The sequence below is a fragment of the Panthera pardus genome, unplaced genomic scaffold (assembly GCF_024362965.1).
Source record: "Panthera pardus isolate Hobbes unplaced genomic scaffold, ASM2436296v1 HiC_scaffold_25, whole genome shotgun sequence".
Taxonomy (NCBI): Eukaryota; Metazoa; Chordata; class Mammalia; order Carnivora; family Felidae; genus Panthera; species Panthera pardus.
Genome location: NW_026526821.1, coordinates 59,698,299 through 59,716,669, shown reverse-complemented (window position 1 = coordinate 59,716,669; position 18,371 = coordinate 59,698,299). Strand labels below are relative to the sequence as shown.

Below are 18,371 nucleotides of genomic sequence, written 5' to 3'. Positions count from 1 at the left end.
CATTCATGTACCACTCCTTCCTTGAAATGCTTCTTGCACAGCTTCTCTGGCCCTTAAGGTTCTCTTTACCTTTGACTTCCCATTTCCTTTTGCCACTCTTCAGAAGTTGATGTTACCGTAGGATCCTGTCCTCAGTTTCTATTCTCTTCTACCCCTTCTTACCTCATCTACTCCTGAGGATGACATCTATGACCTCATCCTCCAAAGCCAGTTCCCTAGGCTCAAGTGCACCCTCGCATTTCCACACGATGGCTTCCTGAAGGCCAGAGACCACATTTTATCCTATAGGGCATCTTTAGCATCCAACAAAATGCCTGGCATAGAATAACCACATAACAAATGTTTGCTGAGAAAATAAATGAATCTCCACTTGGATGTGCCTCTATGATTTGCCTAAAACCAGAACCCTCTCACCTCCCCACCTAAAATCCAACATGCACTGCTGAATTCTATGTCCAGGTCCATGATACTATTACCCACCAGGTCATGTGCACATGGTTGTTGACTTCTCCCTGCCCTCTTTACAGACAGTAAAACTCCTAGAGGTATGTGTTCAATGTCCTAAGTTTTCTTTTGAACCCATCTTCCTCCATCCCTCACAGTACTGCTTTAATTCACACTTCTGGTACCCCTGTAATAGCTTCCTAACTTCCTCCCTCCAGTTTTTCCTCCAGGTTCTATTGCCCATCTTGTTGCAATCCACCTAAAATCTAAATCCATAGTACCTGCTGCTTGTTAGGGACGACAAGGCACTTCATGGCCTGGCCTCAGCTCTCTGCAGTTGTTAGCCTGTCCCAGCCCTTATAATCAATACTGGAACAATGCAAACTATATATAGTTACACTTGTCAGAATCTCAGCCTCCACCTCTCCTGCCTGAAATGCCTTTCTTTCTATTCCCTGTTTTCATCTATTATTCACCCTTCAAATGCCACCCCAAAGGGCATATCGTCTTGATGCTCAATGACCTTAGTTAATTACACTCTTCTGTACACCGTCTAATAGCACATTTGCCCACACTATAGTGTAATTATCTGTCTTCAGACTGTCATCTACCTGACTCATGGGCTCCTTGAAGGAAGTGTCAGCCTCACTCCTTTCTGTGTCCCCAGTGCCTGAGGCACACAAATATTTACTTAATGAAAAGTCATAAGCACACATGCCTCCATAATAAGAGACAAAACCTGCAACACTGCACAGAAGAACTTGATCCATGACTACAAATGGAATGGAATACACTTAAAATCTTAAAGTCTATCTTCAGAGGGCTGAAAAATGAGCTTGAGATAAGTTATATAAAAGTTTACTTTCAAAAGCTCTTGAATTTATAATAAGCACACTTTTTAGAGCTCATTGTCTATTAACTTCAAAAACAGAAAGTGGCTGGGCAAATTTGTCTACTCCAGGATCAGACCAACAACGGAAGGGCTCAGAAACTGGAGAATCCCAGGGCCTCAAACGACTCTGCAGCTGTTTATGAAATAAAAAGTGCAAAGCTAATGGCCATGTGGTGCTGCTAAAATTCTTGCAGGAAATGACTGGGTAGTGTATGCTACTTTTTATCCAGATCTTTTCCCAGTCAAAATATGGCTTTTGACAAATGTATTTTGGTTAAAGTTATCTTAATACAAGGTAATATTTTTAGAAAAAAAAGATTAAAATTGTGTTTTGAAGAGTTTCTATGCAGGCACAGTGGAGTTTCCTTCTTTTGGTTTCCCTGATGGAAAAGGAAGGACAGGGAGGGCCAGGAGCCATATGGGGAAGGAGAAAGAGGCCAGTGTGGGTGCAGTGTCAGGTGAACTGGGAACATTCCATCTGAATGTCTTGGTGTGGGGCACAAGAGGCAATGACAACAGTATGTAAGGAATATGTGTTAAAGGGACTTACCTAACTTTGCTTTGATGTTGTGTGGGGCCTAGAGGACCAGTCCCTTAGGAAGCTGATGCCAAGCAGGTAGTTTCTAGCCCTATCAGAGACTCCCTCCCTGCCTTTTCTTTTTCTTCACCAACCAATCTTGACCAGGACTTCCTCACCTCCCACCTGTAACACACTCCCTGCTCTAGAAAATTCTCAGGTTGCCTAATTACCAAGGCTGGTCTCCAAACCAGGCTGTGTCTAGTCACTGCTCACTCTTCCCATGCTGAGTTGATGTTCTGGGGAAATTTGGTCTCATTTGTGCACCAAGAGCTCCATACAGCATTTTTCAATGCATCTGTGACCAAATTATTTTCATGAAAAATACAAACACCATAATAAAACTCTGCCCAAAATGCATGTACCTGTTGAACTTCTGTGGCCTGCAGTTTGGGACAGTGTTATTTTAGAGCATCCAAACACGTCAGTGTAGCTGATGCTCCTATACCCTTTGTCCCCACCTGGTGTCCAAGCTGGGGCATTTCCCTGCTTTCTCTGAGCTGCCTTCCCCAAAGGAATCCTTCACTCAGGACCACAGTCAGAGGGATCAGACCATAAATGAGCTTATGCATCAGGAAAATCCTCTTAAAAGTGATTTTAGAGGTGAAGAGGCTTTGGGGATAATCGAGACCAGTGGTTTATAAACTGTCAGTGGTAGTGGTGGCACCCCAACTCTTTCTTCAGAGGAAAACCTGTGCAGGAAGGTAGGGGCCTCAGGTAAGTATCATCAGACACTTTTCCCTCCTGCCAGGAAATAGCACTGTGAAAAAGCAAATGGCCACCGTGCCATCAGTGAGAGAGCCTGTGAGCAGGTGATAGGATCAAGAGAAAAATGAACTTAAGGGAAAAGCTCCCCCAGTAGGAGGGCTGTTGGATAGAAGGTAGAAATTCATTCTGGGGGATGTCTTATTTCAGGAGGATATTGAATTAGTGATTAGGGCCCAGGAAGGGCTAAGTTCATGTAGTTGACTAAAATGATCTAAAATGTGGAAGGTGTTAAGGACTCTTCTGAACAGCCTTCTTGTCCTTCTTGGTAGAGCTTCTGGAAGCAGTGACTAGTTGTTAGCCTCCAGGGTTGGCAGCTAAGCCTGACAGAGTGGCAAGGTCAGGGCTTTGCTGGAACACAGGGAAGGTGTGGCCTCTGCCCTGGCCCCCACCACCTCCTCTGGGTTGAGCCCTCCTCCTGCCAAATCCCACTGTTAACTCTTTCCCTGCAGCACTAAGTCCCAAGGCAGAGAAAAGCCCTAACTGCTACCTCTGGTTCTGGCCTTTGCTGAGGTCTCCCATCTGCATGGTGGCCCCTGTGGCCAGGGAGGCAGGACAGAGAATTCTGCTTGTCCCTTGCTCGTAGCTGCTTCTGAAGCATCACTGTTCCTTATTCTTACTCTTCTATCTGATCCACAGCAGCAATAGTTGGGAAGAGGTTACCAGGCTATGGAGGCTAGAGGCAGTGGTCTGACTGGGATATGCAGAGCCAGGAGGAAGATTGGCTGATAAGATAAAGGCTTTGGAGGAGTTTTCTGTGAGAGAAGAGGGATCATGACCAAATCCTGGAGTGCTACATGTTGTGTCCTCACCTGCAATGCCTGGCCTCCTTCCTCTGCAATCTTTGAGGGTCCATTCCAAGAACTGCTCCTCTAGGAAGTCCACCAGATGATCCACCTTCCCTGGTATCCCCTCTTCTCTGAACCCCATTAAGGATCAGTTGTCTTGGTTGGGAGCCAGTAGTTCTCTTCCCTCCTCCAGACTTGTGAGACCAAGATGGTGCTTGAAACTCTTGTGTCCTCTGGGGAGTCAGGTTATCTGGTACCAGGTTAAATGCAGCAGAAGAGTGTGAAAGTGTGAAAGCCTCCAGCCAGCTTAGCTTCTAGGGCTGGGGCTGTTCTGGCAGCTGCAGGGGACTCTGAGCCCATCAGGATGCACACCTCTTATCAGAGCTGCTGTCACCTTACACTGAAATGCCTTCTTTATGCTCCAGCCTTACCTCCTGCGGGATGAACTTCTTTTGAGCAGGGGCCATGCCATATTTCCATGTTTCTTATTTCCAATGCTGGGCCCCAAACAGAGCAGGAGCTTAACAAATTAACAGATTCCCCAAGTGAACCAAATGGAAATGAACAGACTGCTATGGGGTTACAGAGAAAACAGGTGGGTGATAGAATGAGAGGAGAAGGGGGGATCAAAAACAGTGAGATGGAAATTCCATTACTGATTGCAACTCAAGTCAGTATTAACTGAGAGTAACATTAACATTGTTACCCAGAATGGGTAACTTTAAATGGGATTCTGCAAGAAAAATTTTCTTTTTCTCTGTGTATGTTTCAGTTAGATTCTGGGAACAACCCTTCTTTCTATCCCCCAGATGTTGCAAATACTGGGTGTGCCCAAACCTAATTTTCATATGGAAACAGTTTACATGCCACTACAATTTATCTATTATCGTCACTTACAGTACTTCTAAATCTTTTCTATTAGAGAAAAACACTTATACTTTTTATATTCGTTAAGGTGATTTCAACCAACGAAAAACTATAGCATTGGTGGGCGTTACAGAAATGGCATTGCCTCCTGGAACCTGCAATTTGTAAATCTTAGGTTTGTTGCTGGTTCTGCGATAACCAGGGAATGGCTATTATGTGCTCCCAGACAAGGCTTTCTCCTGTGATACCAGGTACTTCTATCTTCCCCTTATTACCCAAAGATAAAGTTGTTAATTTACTTTTTTTTTTTTTTTTTTTTTTAAGAATGAAAGAATGAACTCAAAAGCCAGTGAGTTTTGGTACCTTATTTATACACTCTTAAGTTGGTCAGTAAGAAAAACACTCAAAACACCTCTTCTGTTTCCTGCTGCATCATTATTTCCAATGTTAAGGGATCCTATATAAAAGCAGCCTTTTTCACTGTGTAAATACATACTTCTTACTTCTCGATGATTTTAAGAACTCTCTAGACCAGACATTAGAGATGGGTGCTTTAGACTTTCAAAGGATTTTATGGACTCAGGTCAAATTTTGACTGAAGGAAGACCCATTTGGTGACTCTTGCCCCACTGATTGGGTGGCAGGTGTAAAGACAGGGCATAGTTGGTGTGAACCACGAGCAGTGAGTCCAGGTGCTCTGAGTGTGGGTGGACAAGGTCCTGGCTTTACTTCCCAGGGTTCTTTACTTGCTTGGTGACCTGCTGGTAATAGTGACGTTCAATTTCCTTCTCTATAAAAGAGAAAATAAAACACTCTCTCCAAACTATTGTACTATCTAAAAAACGATATGTGTACAAAAGCATTTGTGCTGCCAGGAAGACATTATCAGAAGTTGTCATTTGGTTATATGACATACTGTAATTTCATAACTATGGAATTTATCTAGTAAAGCCTTACATCTCCCTTTCATTAACCCACAAGAGTGCAGCTCTTTTAACTGATCCAGCCAGCACCCTGGGTCGTTTTCACCCCCAAAACTCATAAATTATTTGCTGCCTTCCCTGTTCCACTCTGGTGTTTCATGTGTCTGGGTCAACATTTCTTTCACCAATTTGGGGTGTTCTTTAGCTTAGCTGTTAAGATTTATGAAGTGGCTGAAAGTTGCCAGCACTGTTTTGAGAACTAGCAAGAACAGTTTCATTTCTGGGCCAGTAGTGGGCATTCATCCATACCTACTCAATGACCTTCAAATGTGCAACATGTCACATTTTAACCCCTCAAGTTACAGTGAGATATAGGAAATGGGTGACTACTGTATTGGAAAACGTGCTGATTTGGAGTTAATTTTTGACTTCTAACTTTGTCACCTACCAGCTTGATGGCCCTGAGTAAATTACTGGGCCTTTTCAGGGCTCTACTTCTGAATGTAAATTGAGAGTGAATAAAATACATCTCAACTTAAAAGATTATTGGGCAACTGAATAAGATAATGTAGACAAAAACATCCTGCAAATTTTAAAGCACAGAATAAGTATGAGGGATTCTAAGAGTGTAGGCTCAGAGTCTTATATACAGTAGGCCCTCCATAAATGGGAAATGGATTGAAGGGCTACCAGCAACCACAACTAATTCCTCTGGCAACTTGACATGTAATCCAGAGGTGAGGGAGAGTGGGAAAAAAGGGTTGGTAGATTAATTTGGGCTCAAATTATGACAAATATTGTCATTTCAGCATGCTTCGATCAGCTTACCTAACCGATACGGGGATGAAAACAATGAACTTCAACATCTGGTTATGTGTTTCTAAGGAATCCGTTCAAATGACAAAACACAAGGAACACATTTGATTCTAGAAGGCAGTATCCTTCGGTTGTCCCCTGGGCCCACTGGAAAGGCAGGCAACAGGCCAACCCCATTAACTATCTGGAGAAGACAGACATCCAGGTGTGGGAGCAGGAAACTGCATTCTTGTTACTTCTTCCGCTCCAGACCCACCCACCCCTCGGCCTCTATCCTGCTGTCCAGCCCACCTGAGACTAGAGAGCCCATGCTGCTGTGCTCTCTTGCTTCTCTTTTTCTGCCTGCACTTGTAGCTGGTTTCCCTCATGTTTGCGTTTAATCCTTCTATTGTTCACTGCAGTTCCTGGTGTTTCATGTCCCTTCTTTAAGGTCACAGACTAACTTTCAAGTGTCTATGGAATCCCCTCAGCACCTGTCTGATGGCCTACGTGTAGCAGGTGATCAATACCCGCTGATGAGGAGCCCCGGCAGCTGTTACGGAGCTGGGACCTGGCCCTGGAGGCCAGGGGAGTCTTAGGAGCACAATGACCTGGTTAAACCTGTCTTAAAGGAAGATGGTCTTTAAGGCAGCCTACATGGGTGAGGGAAGCCAGCTTATAAGAGGGAAAAACTGCTTCAGGTCCATAATGCCTTATCTGAAACCCTCAGGTCTGGATGTGTTTTGGGGATCCAGAACTTCCTTTTGGAAAGGCAAACTGATGCCTCCATCACATACTCTGTAACATCTGGGCGGGGTCTGGGGTGGTTGCATGAACAGTCATAGGAAGTGAGACCAAAGTTAAAAACAGCTTGCAGCCAGTTCTACCAAATGAGTTTTTTTTTTTTAAACTTCAAGCCTTTAGAGCTTTTAAAATATGTGAATTGAGGGACAGACTGTGGATTGATGTTTTAAAGGAAAGTCTTCTAAGGAGGATGGTCTTGTTAACCAAAGACTAGTTCTTTTCAGTACCTCAGGGCAAATGAGTGAGAAGTCAGAGGAGGAACTGCTCAGGCCAATAGAATGAACTGCTCAGGCCAATAGAATGTGAGCTGTCAGTAGTGTGGGGCCATGGTGGAGGGAAGGAGAGACGCAGGAGGGTGGTGGGCAATGGGGGAGGAGAGGGAAGCTGGCCACAGGATGTAATGGAGTGTGTGCCAAAGCTACCAAAGGCGGCCAGGGAGAAGCCCCTGGATAGGGCAGCCAATGGCTTTTAGGACAGGAATGAGAGTAATCAGTTTGAAATTGTTTGCATTGCTTTCCCTAAGACCTCTCCTTGCCCACCCCACATGACAGTCAATTCTCTCGAACAGCGCTAACAGAAATAGAATGTGAGTCACCTATGGAATTTAAAACTTGCTAGTAGCTATGTTACAAAAAGTAAAATGGTGACCTTAATTTTAATAATATATTTATTGAACCCAATATACACCAAATATTGTCATTTCAACATAAAAATTACTGAGATCGTTTATATACATATTTTTGCACCAAGTGTTTGACATCTGGTGTGTACTTTACACTATCTCAGGGTGGGGTCTCCACATTTCCAGTGTCTGTGGCCACCTGTGCCTGGTGGCTCCTGGACTGGGTAGCACAGCTCTAGATGTCACAGCTGGGCCAGCCTCATACCTCAGGTGACTCAGACCCCACATTCTGCTTCGCCCTGGGTGAGTCTCCCAGGTGGGATCCTAATACACTCCATACTTCTACCTGTATACAGCTTGACTCATTTAATTCACTAGCTTACAACAACCAGGGGATTAATGCTAGGTACCTACCTACCTTTATGATCATAAATATACTCTTTTTAGTGAAAGGTCTTGAGGTAGGCTGGAAGTACGCCTTTAAATTGCAAAGAAAAAACAATCCAGGTAATGTATGCTCCTGTAAAAACTATGAGTTTACGTGCATCTCCATACCTGCACAGGATGCAGGAGGGAGGGTTATCTCTGCTTCCACTTTCTTCATTATAAATGACCATGGTTACTTCCAACAACCTTAATAAGCAGAATATTTCTCAAACTAACAAAACAGCACTATATCTTCGCTTTTTCAAAATTACATTTGTAATGTATAATTTTGAGAATTCATGGGCACTTACAAGCATCTGAATGCCATAAAATAGGAGAACTGATGAAGCAGCTGAAATAAAGTATCTGTAAAACTAAAGATGATCAATCACAGAGTTTCTTTCCCTGGCCCAAGAACTCCCTAGAATCTGTGAAAAGCTTGCTCGTGGGAGAAGCACCCCACGCTGCTCCAACAGGGCACTTAGTGAACATGAGTCATCGCCATCCCATGGGGGACACTCACTCTTCACAGCCTGATGGCCTCACACAACAGTTAGCTGTCCAAACCCATTCAAACAAAATTGATTTTTTTGTGTGTGAGTGTGCAGATAAAATTCACAAATGAATTGCCCAAGAAATCACTTTGACATATTATCACATAAAATCTTGGCTGCTTGGAAGAACTGTAAAAAGTTTCATTAATATGGTTTCATCCTCCATCTCCTCATACGAACATCACAGCATGTTATAGTGGCAAGACGCAGGTGGTTCATGCCCAGGAAGTGAAAATCACTGCATCGTAGCTGAACAGTATGCAATTTTAAGCCAGTTTACCTTATGATTCTATTCTTTAAACTCTGTATTACATTTAATGTAAAAGGTCCATTCCAGGGTATGCATCCCCAGTCTGCCCACATTTAGTTTGCCACAAAAGAGAATCATTATACTTATTGTGATACTATATTGCTCTAGACATGTGGTCTCTGGAAGCCCAGAATTTGGACTAATGAAAGCTCTGCACAGCACACTGCGGGATTTCTACGGACTAGGGGGATTCTTGATGACTGTGGAGAAGCAGTCAGCCAGCCTTGCTACTCCCTTTGCTCTCCTCTTCCTTGATCTCTCTCTCCTAAGGGGGGGTGGGGGTGAAGCCCTTGTCACACCTGTAAGATCTGAAGGCATTAGGTCTCTTATCCTGACTTTGCTTCCCCACCCCAAGGGAAAGGCATTCATCTGGCTTTTCATAGGCAGAGAACAGAAGTAGGAGAAAGCTTAGAGGAGGAGTTCCATAAAATTTTGGATCAGCTTCCTGAAGATTTGAGAATTCTCGATGCCATGTAGGGTCCTGCCACCTACTTAGCTGGGCAGCACTGCAGGTGAATGAGATGACCTTTTGTCCACCCCTGCTCTGGGTATGGGGAGTGGCGTGTGTGTGTGTGTGTGTGTGTGTGTGTGTGTGTGAGAGAGATTGTACCTATCCTACCTTAAAAAACTTTCCAACCACAAGACTATCTGTAAAAGCCTAGAATTTTTTTTTTTAAGAGAAAAAATATGCAAGCTTCAGGTCTATAGAGCAAATGTAGTAAGAAGAGCAGTAAGTAAGATCATGAGTCAGGTTTTGTACATCTGTTGTAAAGGCTAATTCTTTTTCTTTTTCTTTTTTTTTTTCATAAGCAAGACAATTCTGTTCTTGTAGAAAGGCCCTTGTGATCAAAACAAGAGAAAAATGGGTCATGCCAAGGATCCTGGCTCTGATAACTCTTTTCGGGCTCTGACAGCTCTACTGGGTATTCAGAGCTGATAATGTGAGGATCTGAGTCCTCCTGGTTCTGATGTTAAATACTTAAAACAGGAATAATAAAACCAAGTCTGCCTTCTTTACAGGTTGTTGTTGAAGACAGTGTGATGTAACAGAATTGAAAGTGCTTTGAAAATCACTACTTTATGATCATTAATAAGACAGTAAACAAACACCAGACTTTGTGTACTTGCAATTCCTGATGTATCTATCTACTGCCTGTAGCATGAGGCCTCATCTATGATATTCTCTGATGTTTATGTCTGCTTTTTCCTTTTCCAAAACTTCTCTGTATATTCCCAGGCCATTCAAAATAGAATTTCAAGTGTGCATCATTGGTAGGATTGGGCAGTAGCACACTGCTATCTTGTTCCTGGAACTAACCCAAAGTTCTAGGAACCAGAATATCTCTACATTTCCCAGTTTGAAAACTTTGATCTATGCAACAATCTCTAAATCAGGCATCTCTAATCTTTGCCTTTGGACCACTGTTTTAGCAGTGTTTTTTTTTTTTTTTTTGTTTTTTTTTAAAGCTTATTTCCCAGCCCCCAGAGCAGCTATCTGTCTTCTGGTACTGTTAACAATGGAGTTTTGGGGCCAATCTGGGCATCTCTTCAGCACACTGACTGTCCAAGAGTCTGCCTGTGACTCATGCCTTGGACTGCCCAGCATTGGGGTGCTGGATGGCTGTCACCAAACATTTGAAAATTTGGAAATTCCACCTCAAGCTCAACTCCAAGACTGTTGATCCTGGCTAACTACATTCATGCAAAATAGTCCAAGCACTGACTCACTTTGGGAATCTGGGCATTCTTGAGCTTTTGATATTGAGACAGTGGAAAACTTTGTATCAGTATAGATGCTACCAATAATTTTTATCCATTTAAGCACTTGATCTTTTACATATTTACCCAGAAATGTCTGAGTCTTACCACAGATCAGAGTTAACACTCTTTTGCAAGGAAAGACTGATTCACAGTGCTAATAAACACACATTTATAGACACCAAGTGAGAACATTATAGGCATTTAGACATCGGTATGCTGTAATTTTTATCAGAGACCTTGCACACATTTTGTTAGATTTACACCCAAGTATTTTCCTTTATTTGAAGCTACAGTAAATGGTATTGCATATTTCTTTTGGTTTCTACTTGTCACTAGAATACAGAAATGCTATTGATTTTTAGAAAAAAATTTTATATTTATTTATTTTTGAGAGAGAGAGAGAGAGAGAGCGAGCAGGGGAGGAGCAGAGAGAGAGGGAGACACAGAATCTGAAGCAGGCTCCAGGCTCTGAGCTGTTAGCACAGCGTCCGATGTGGGCCCGAACCCATGAACTGTGAGATCATGACCTGAGCTGAAGTCGGACGCCCAACTGACTGAGCCACCCTGGTGCCCCAATGCAATTGATTTTTGCATGTTGATCTTATATCATACAACCTTCCAGAACTCATTTGGTAGTTCTGTTTGATAGGTTCTTTGGGATTTTCTATACAGACACGCATGTTGTCTCCAAGTAGAGATAGTTTCTTGCCATCCTGCAGTGGCTAGAACTTTCAGTGTTACATTGATTAAGAGTGATGACAACAAAGAACCTGACCTTGCTCTTGATCTTAGAAGAAAAGCACTCATTCTTGTACTATTAAGTATGAAGTTAACTGTTAGCTTTAACTATTTTGCACATGTTCTTTAAGAGGTGGAGGAAGCCCCTTCTATTCCTAGTGTATCAAGGGTTTTTATGATGAACAGTTGTTACATTTTGTAAAATGCTTTTTCTGTGTCAATTCATGTGATCATATGCATTTTCCTCTTTAGCTTGTTGATATAATAGATTACATGGATTCATTTTCACATATTGAACCAGCCTTGCATACCTGGGATAAATCCTACTTGGTCATGGTATATTATTCCTTTTATACATTGTTGGATTCAACTTGCTAACATTTCCCTAAAATTTTTTTTTTTTTTAATTTGTAAGTTCATGAGAGATATTGGTCTATAATATTCTTTTGTTTTGTTTTATTTTTGTCTGGTTTTGGCATCAGGATACTATTGGCCTCATATGATTTGGGAAGTGCTCCCTTCTAATTTTTTCTGGAAAGGACTGTACAAAATTAATGTTTATTCTTCTTTATATATATGATAAAATTCTCCAGTGAAAACACCTGTGCCTAGAGATTTATTTTTTGGGGGAAGCTTTTAAATGACAAAGTAAATTTCTTTAACAGTCATAGGGCTATTCAGGTTAACTATTTCAACTTGGCTGAGTTCTCATAATTTGTGGGTTTTCGAGGAATTGATCCATTTCGTGTAAATTGTCAGATGTATGTGTGTAGAATCATGTTCTTAGGATTGCCTTATTCTTCTGACATCTGCAAGGTCTTAGAGTGATACCCCTTGTTTTGTTCCTAATATTGGTTATTTGTATTTTCTCTCTTGTTTATCTTCAATCTTGCTAGAATTTTATTAATTTCTTCAAAGAACTGGCTTTTTGCTTATTAATTTTTCTATTGTTTTCCTGTTTTTGATATCATTGATTTTATTTAAAAAATTGTTAAGGTTTATTTATTTTTTAGAGAGAGAGACAGAGTGTGAGCAGGGGAGGGGCAGAGAGAGAGAGAGGGAGACACAGAATCTGAAGTAGGCTCCAGGCTCTGAGCTGTCAGCACAGAGCCCGACGTGGGGCTCAAACTCACAAACCGTGAACTGTGAGATCATGACCTGAGCCAAAGTCAGATGCCAAACTGACTGGGCCAACCAGGTGCCCGATCATTGATTTTAGCTCTTATTTTTGTTATTTCTTCTCTTCTGCTTGTCTTGGGTGTATTTTGCTTTTCTTTTTCTAGCTTAAGGTAGGACTAAGATAATTGACTTGAGATATTTGCTCATTTCTAATGTAAGCATTCAGTGCTATAAATTTCCAACTTGATACTGTTTTAGTTGCATCCCACAACACTTTGATATGTTGTGTTTTCATTTTCAGTCATTTTTTATGTGTATAATAAATTTCCTTTGAAATTTCCTCTTTGGCCTATGAGCTATGTAGAAGTAAGCTGTTTGATTTCCAAGTGTTTGGAAATTTTCCTATCGTCTTTCTGTTATTTATTTTTGGTTTGATTCTGTTATGGTCAGAGAATATACTATATATGATTTCAGTTCTTTTACACTTTATTTTTTTTTAATTTTTAATGTTTATTTATTTTTGAGAGAGAGAGAGAGAGAGAAAGAGAGAGAGAGAGAGCGAGCAGGGGAGGGCAGAGAGAGAGGGAGACACAGAATCTGAATCAGGCTCCAGGCTCTGAGCTGTCAGCACAGAGCCTGATGTGGGGCTCAAACTCACAGACCGTGAGATCATGACCTGAGCCAAAGTCGGACGCTTAACTGACTGAGCCACCCAGGCACCCCAATTTCAGTTCTTTTAAGTTTGTTAGGGTTTGTTTTATGACCCAGAATAAGGCTTATCTTGGTGAATGTCCCATGAGTACTTGAAAAGAAGGTATATTCTAACTGTTGTTGGATGAAATGTTCTATTAATGTCAACTAGATCCTTATTGCTTGATGGTATTGTTCAATCCCTCTATATCATTGTTGATTTCCTGTCTAATAGTCTATTAATTGCTGAAAGTGGGGTTTTGAAATCCCTAACTATAATTGTAGATTTGTCTATTTATCTTTTCAGCAATATCAGGTTTTGCTTCATGTGTTTTGAAGTGCTTTTGTTTCTAAATATACATTTCAGGTTGGTGTATCTTTTTGGTGGATTAATCCTTTTATCATTATGTAACTTCCCTCTTTGTCCCTTGCAATTTTCTTTGCTCTAAACCCTACCTTTAAAATATTAATATAGCCATTCCTAAATTTTAAAATTAGTTTTTACATGTTGTGTCTTTCTGTGTTTGAAATGAGTTTCTTGTAGACCCTAAGTATTTGGGTCATTTTTTAAAAATCCACTCTACCAATCTCTGTATTTTAATTGGTGTATTTAGACCATTTACATTGAATGTAATTTTTGATATGTTAGGGTTTATGTCTGCCATATTATTAGTTATTCATTGTTTTTATCTTTTGTTTCTCATTCTTCTTTTTTTTTCTTGCCTTCATGTGGGTTACTTGAACATTTTTTAGAGATCCATTTTGATTTTTGTTTTTGAGTATAATGCTTGTATAGTTTTCTTAGGGGTTGCTCTCAGTATTGCCATACACATAGATAACTTATCACAGCCTATTGGTATCCACTTAGAGTGAAATGTAGAAATTTTAACTCTATTTAAGTTCCTTTATACTCTTTACTATGAAAACTATATTTACCTGTTCACCTGGAATTGTACTAGTTTTAGAAGTTTAAGTATGAAATATTCAAGGTCTGTGGTCTCTGACCTTCCAGTGTGACTTTGAGGTCTCAGAGCCATTACTGTATCCAGTAATATCTTATTGTATCTTACATAACACACCCTCCTTTATGCCCATAGGTGTAATTAAAAAAAAAAAAAAAAAAGAATATAGCCAACTACTCTGGTAGATCTCAGATGTAACACAAAAGCCCTAGGCAGAAGGTCAGCATCAGTATATAGTGTCATGTCTTTGGTTGCAATTGGGTAAAATGAAGTACTGGGAATTGGAAGGTATGGATTTCACCATGGAGACCCACTCAACTTTCAGAATTTGGATCCTATACTATCTTTGGATTCAAACCAACAAAGCAACTAATCATGTTTCCTGTATTTTACTTGCTTTTCTAGCCCCTGGGTTCACCTAGTTAGTGGATTAAAAGTATACAGTTCTAGATCATGGATACACTCTGCTTCTATGTCAGTGTGCTAATACCCAACTAACCCATATTTCAAAATGTTCAGGCAACAACCAAGGTGAATTTTCATTTTGTAGTGATTTTACATGCGTACCATATATTTATTACTAATAAATTCATTATAGTATAAGGAAATATATTAGAGGCAAAGTCAGGTACCCAACATATTTGGTGTAATGGTAGAAATAGAAACTAAGCTAGAACTTAAACTTGTGTAGCATTATCACAGGAGAAATAGGAGAGGATCTCATGTTAGAACCAAGAGAGACTCTCATAGGATAATTAGAAGAAAGCGCTCTCAGCAGAGAGAGTGGTATGAACAAAGGCATGTAGAAGAAAGATCCCAGGGCATGAGAGAGGGATAGTGCCAGTTTAGATGGTGCATTGGGTATGTGGGAACTAAGGGTAGGTTGTGGAAGATGAAGCTAGAAAAATAAATAGGGAAGGAAGATCACACAAGATTCTAAAATCTAGGTTTAGAATTTGAACTTAGTTTTTGGTAGTACATAGTTATCGAAGGTTTTAGAGAAGAGAAGTGGATGATTAGAACTATATATTAGATAAATTAATCTGGCAGCATCATATAGATGGAATGAAGAAACTGGGGGCAGGGAAACCAGGCTTCTATAGAGGACAGGGAAGGGAGAAGGGAAGGCCTAAACTCAGGTTGCATGGAGACGTATAGAAAAAGAATTATGTAGGAGAAGCTGTGGGCATAGAACTTGATAGGATATAGCAAGTAACTGAGTTTTGGTGCCAAGGATGGGAGAGAAACCAAAGTTTCGAGTCTCGGGGTCATTGTTCGCAAAAGTACGTGATATAAGAGAAAGAGCTGGGGAAAGAATGGAGAAGAGTATTAGATTCTGAACATATAGGATTTGGGGTCTCAGTGGATGGAAGGAAAGACTGGTTAGAAGCTCAAGGAAGACATCAGAGTTAGGGATCTTGATTTGAGAGGCATCTGGACAGAGATGAGAGTTAAAGCTATGGGAATGGATTAAGATCACTACGAGAAGGTTGCAGAGAAAAAGAAACAGACCAAAGCCTGAACCCTGCTAGGAAAACCAAGAGAACACAGTAGGATCGCAGACAAGGAATAGATGGTTCAAAGAGGGCATGATCAGTGGGTCACTGACTGCAAAGACATTGAGGAAATTATAGACTCAAAAGGGGCCACTGGTTTCGCCCAGTGACAAGTGACAAGTGACATGGTGGCCCACAATGACATTGCCAAAGGTGGCAGTAGTAGGCAAGCAGTCAGGGAGAAGAACCCATGAGAGCTCAGTAGCTACAATGGTTGATGGCTGTGGCCATTTTTGTTTTGTTTGGGAAAATATGAACAGGCTATAGGCCCAAGTAGGAAAAGCATCTAAGAAAATAACAAGATAGGAGGGAAGAGATGAGGCCAGGGGCACCAGAGGAGAAAAGGATCAGGCATTTCTTCTACTGAGATGGGAGAGAAGTAGGCAGGGATAAAGCTAGAAAAAAGTTGAAGGTGAAAACAATGGAAACATAGGTATTGTTTCAAAGGTACTGTACACATGACCAGATTATTTTTCTTTTTAATCAAAAACTGCTTTTTTGATGAAATTAATATGATTCAGTTAGGACAAAGGTGGTTTCCAAATCTGACTAATCATTAAAATGAATTGTGAAACTTTTCAAACATACATATTTGTAGGCCCAAACCCAGCCACACCAAATCAGACTCTCTGGTGGAGTGGCCCAGGAATCTGCATTTTAAAGCCCTTTCAGTGCTCTGAAGGTTAGCTGGGTATGGGACCTCCTGAGTATGGTTTTCAACCAAGGATGTATATCAGAATCACAGGGGCAGGTACTGGTTAACTGAGACTGCAGAGCACAGCTATTCATATTTCAAAGAGCTCCCCAGATGATCTGAGGTCCACCCTGGTTAAGAAGCATGGTAAAGAGACTGGACTGAAAAAATAAACTAATTGGACAGAACACTGAAATTCACCGTATCAATTCGTTATCTGTTATTTACGTCACCTGACAATTTCCTTTGGCCATTTCTCGTATCAAAATGGCATCTGCTCCTAACCTGGCTGTCACAGGTGGACTGATGTGTTTCTCTCTGGCTTCTCAGTGCCTTTCCACAGGCAGCCAGGCCTGCAGGGATGCCATCTGTGGCTCCTTGGAGAGAGCCTGGCTTTGAATTTTTTGAAGTCTCTTTAAGGGAAAATATACAGAATAACATTGTTCTTTCTCTGAACTAATGATACAAGGTATCTTATGAAAGAAACAAAAATGCAGAATGGAGGGAAGGTGATAGAAAAAGCAATGATGGTTCCTATTTCACTAATCTGAAAGAAAATACTATCAGGCAGATTCATAATTAATTTGGTCAGAAAAAATCCTTGCACCATTTGGTCAATTTTTTTTTTTTTTAAAGCAGCAGCAACAAGATAACAATTACAGAAATGAGAGCCTGGCACATAGTTGCTTGGCTCTGAGGGAGGCCATAAGCCCAGCCCTTTTAATGCCTCTCAAAGAAATACAAAATTTTCTTTTATCCCACATGATGGTGTGATCCAATTCCTGCTCCAGCAGCCCCAACTCTCATCTGTTGGAGTCTTTAAATTTACGGCACAGAAGGAAACTGTCAGCTTCTCTCCCCTTTTATAGGACATTCACATTTGCATACTCAACAGACAGTACAAGCCTCAAAGGCCATATTCCCCAAAATGCAATAATCCTACATTTGAAATACGAAAGATATAATAGTAGCATGAAAATATTCTTACCCCGATGAAGGCTGGCTCCAGCTGTGGCTTAGTAAGTCAAAAACTAGTAAACTTGCTTGTAATAACATCCTAAAAATTCCAAAGGTTATTTTCCCCCATCCACAGTTAAAAAGCCATCTCCTACAGAACAGTGTCACGTCTGTGACGTGTCCAGATTAAGGCAAGAGGTTTCTTGCTTCTAGTAATTTGTCTGGTTAGAGATTAAAGAAAAAAAATCTGTCTTGAAGCTGTCAGTTAATATTTTTTAACTTAAAAAAAAGCCATCTTCATGCTTCACAGCATAACTGTGTGATTTTTAAACAGAGTCAATTCTTCTCCATATCAGGTATCTGAAAGTTTTTTTTTTCTCATTTTAGCACAAGGCAAGCAAACAAAGGTTATCTGCGAAGTTTCAAATGCATCTGAGTAACATAAACTGAAGTTAGTTAGCTTTCTTTGATATAGAATTACTGACACATCTCACTGAAAAAACAAAATCCTCCTTGCAATTAATAAAGAATTGTGGTATTCTAACAAAGCTGGAAGCTAAGGATCTTCAAATTCCAAATCTTTCCATTCCTGGATGAGCTTTGGTATTCAGATGTTAATAGGATGCCTGCCTTCTTTTGGCCAGTATTCAGGCTAAAGAGTCTGTGAAACAGACTTTTTCCATTCTATGACCTCAGTTTTAGGATTTCTTTCTTGCAAAATGTTAGTTATTTTACTTGGCAGATTGCCAGAATTCATTCTTACTTTCTCTCGTCCTTCTGTTACTTTATCTCTTTTCCCTTCTTTTTTCTCTCCCTTCTTCACTTATCTTGCTTTGATAAATTATGGATTTAAATTAAAGTCCAGTTGGACCTAAATTTACATGGTGTTTGGTAGGGTTGCTAGAATTAGCAAATAAAAAATACAGGATGTCCAGTTAAATTTGAAGTTCAGGTAAAAAAACCAAATAATTTTTAATATATGCCCCAATTATTATAGAATACATAGTTATACTAAAAAAATTATTTCCAAATATCGCATGGGATATACTAATGCTAAAGATTACTCATTGTTACTCTAAAATTCAAATTTAACTGCATGTCTTGTATTTTCTCTGGCAATCCTAGTT

General features: G+C 40.5%; 1 protein-coding gene and 1 long non-coding RNA gene across 11 annotated transcripts in view; one reads left to right on the top strand and one right to left on the bottom strand.

Moving 5' to 3' along the window:
* AFF3 (ALF transcription elongation factor 3) overlaps positions 1–18,371 on the bottom strand; it is a 570,287-nt gene that overhangs the window by 137,353 nt on the left and 414,563 nt on the right. The gene's annotated exons all lie outside the window — the stretch shown is intronic.
* LOC128773506 (uncharacterized) overlaps positions 1–18,371 on the top strand; it is a 31,508-nt gene that overhangs the window by 8,074 nt on the left and 5,063 nt on the right. The gene's annotated exons all lie outside the window — the stretch shown is intronic.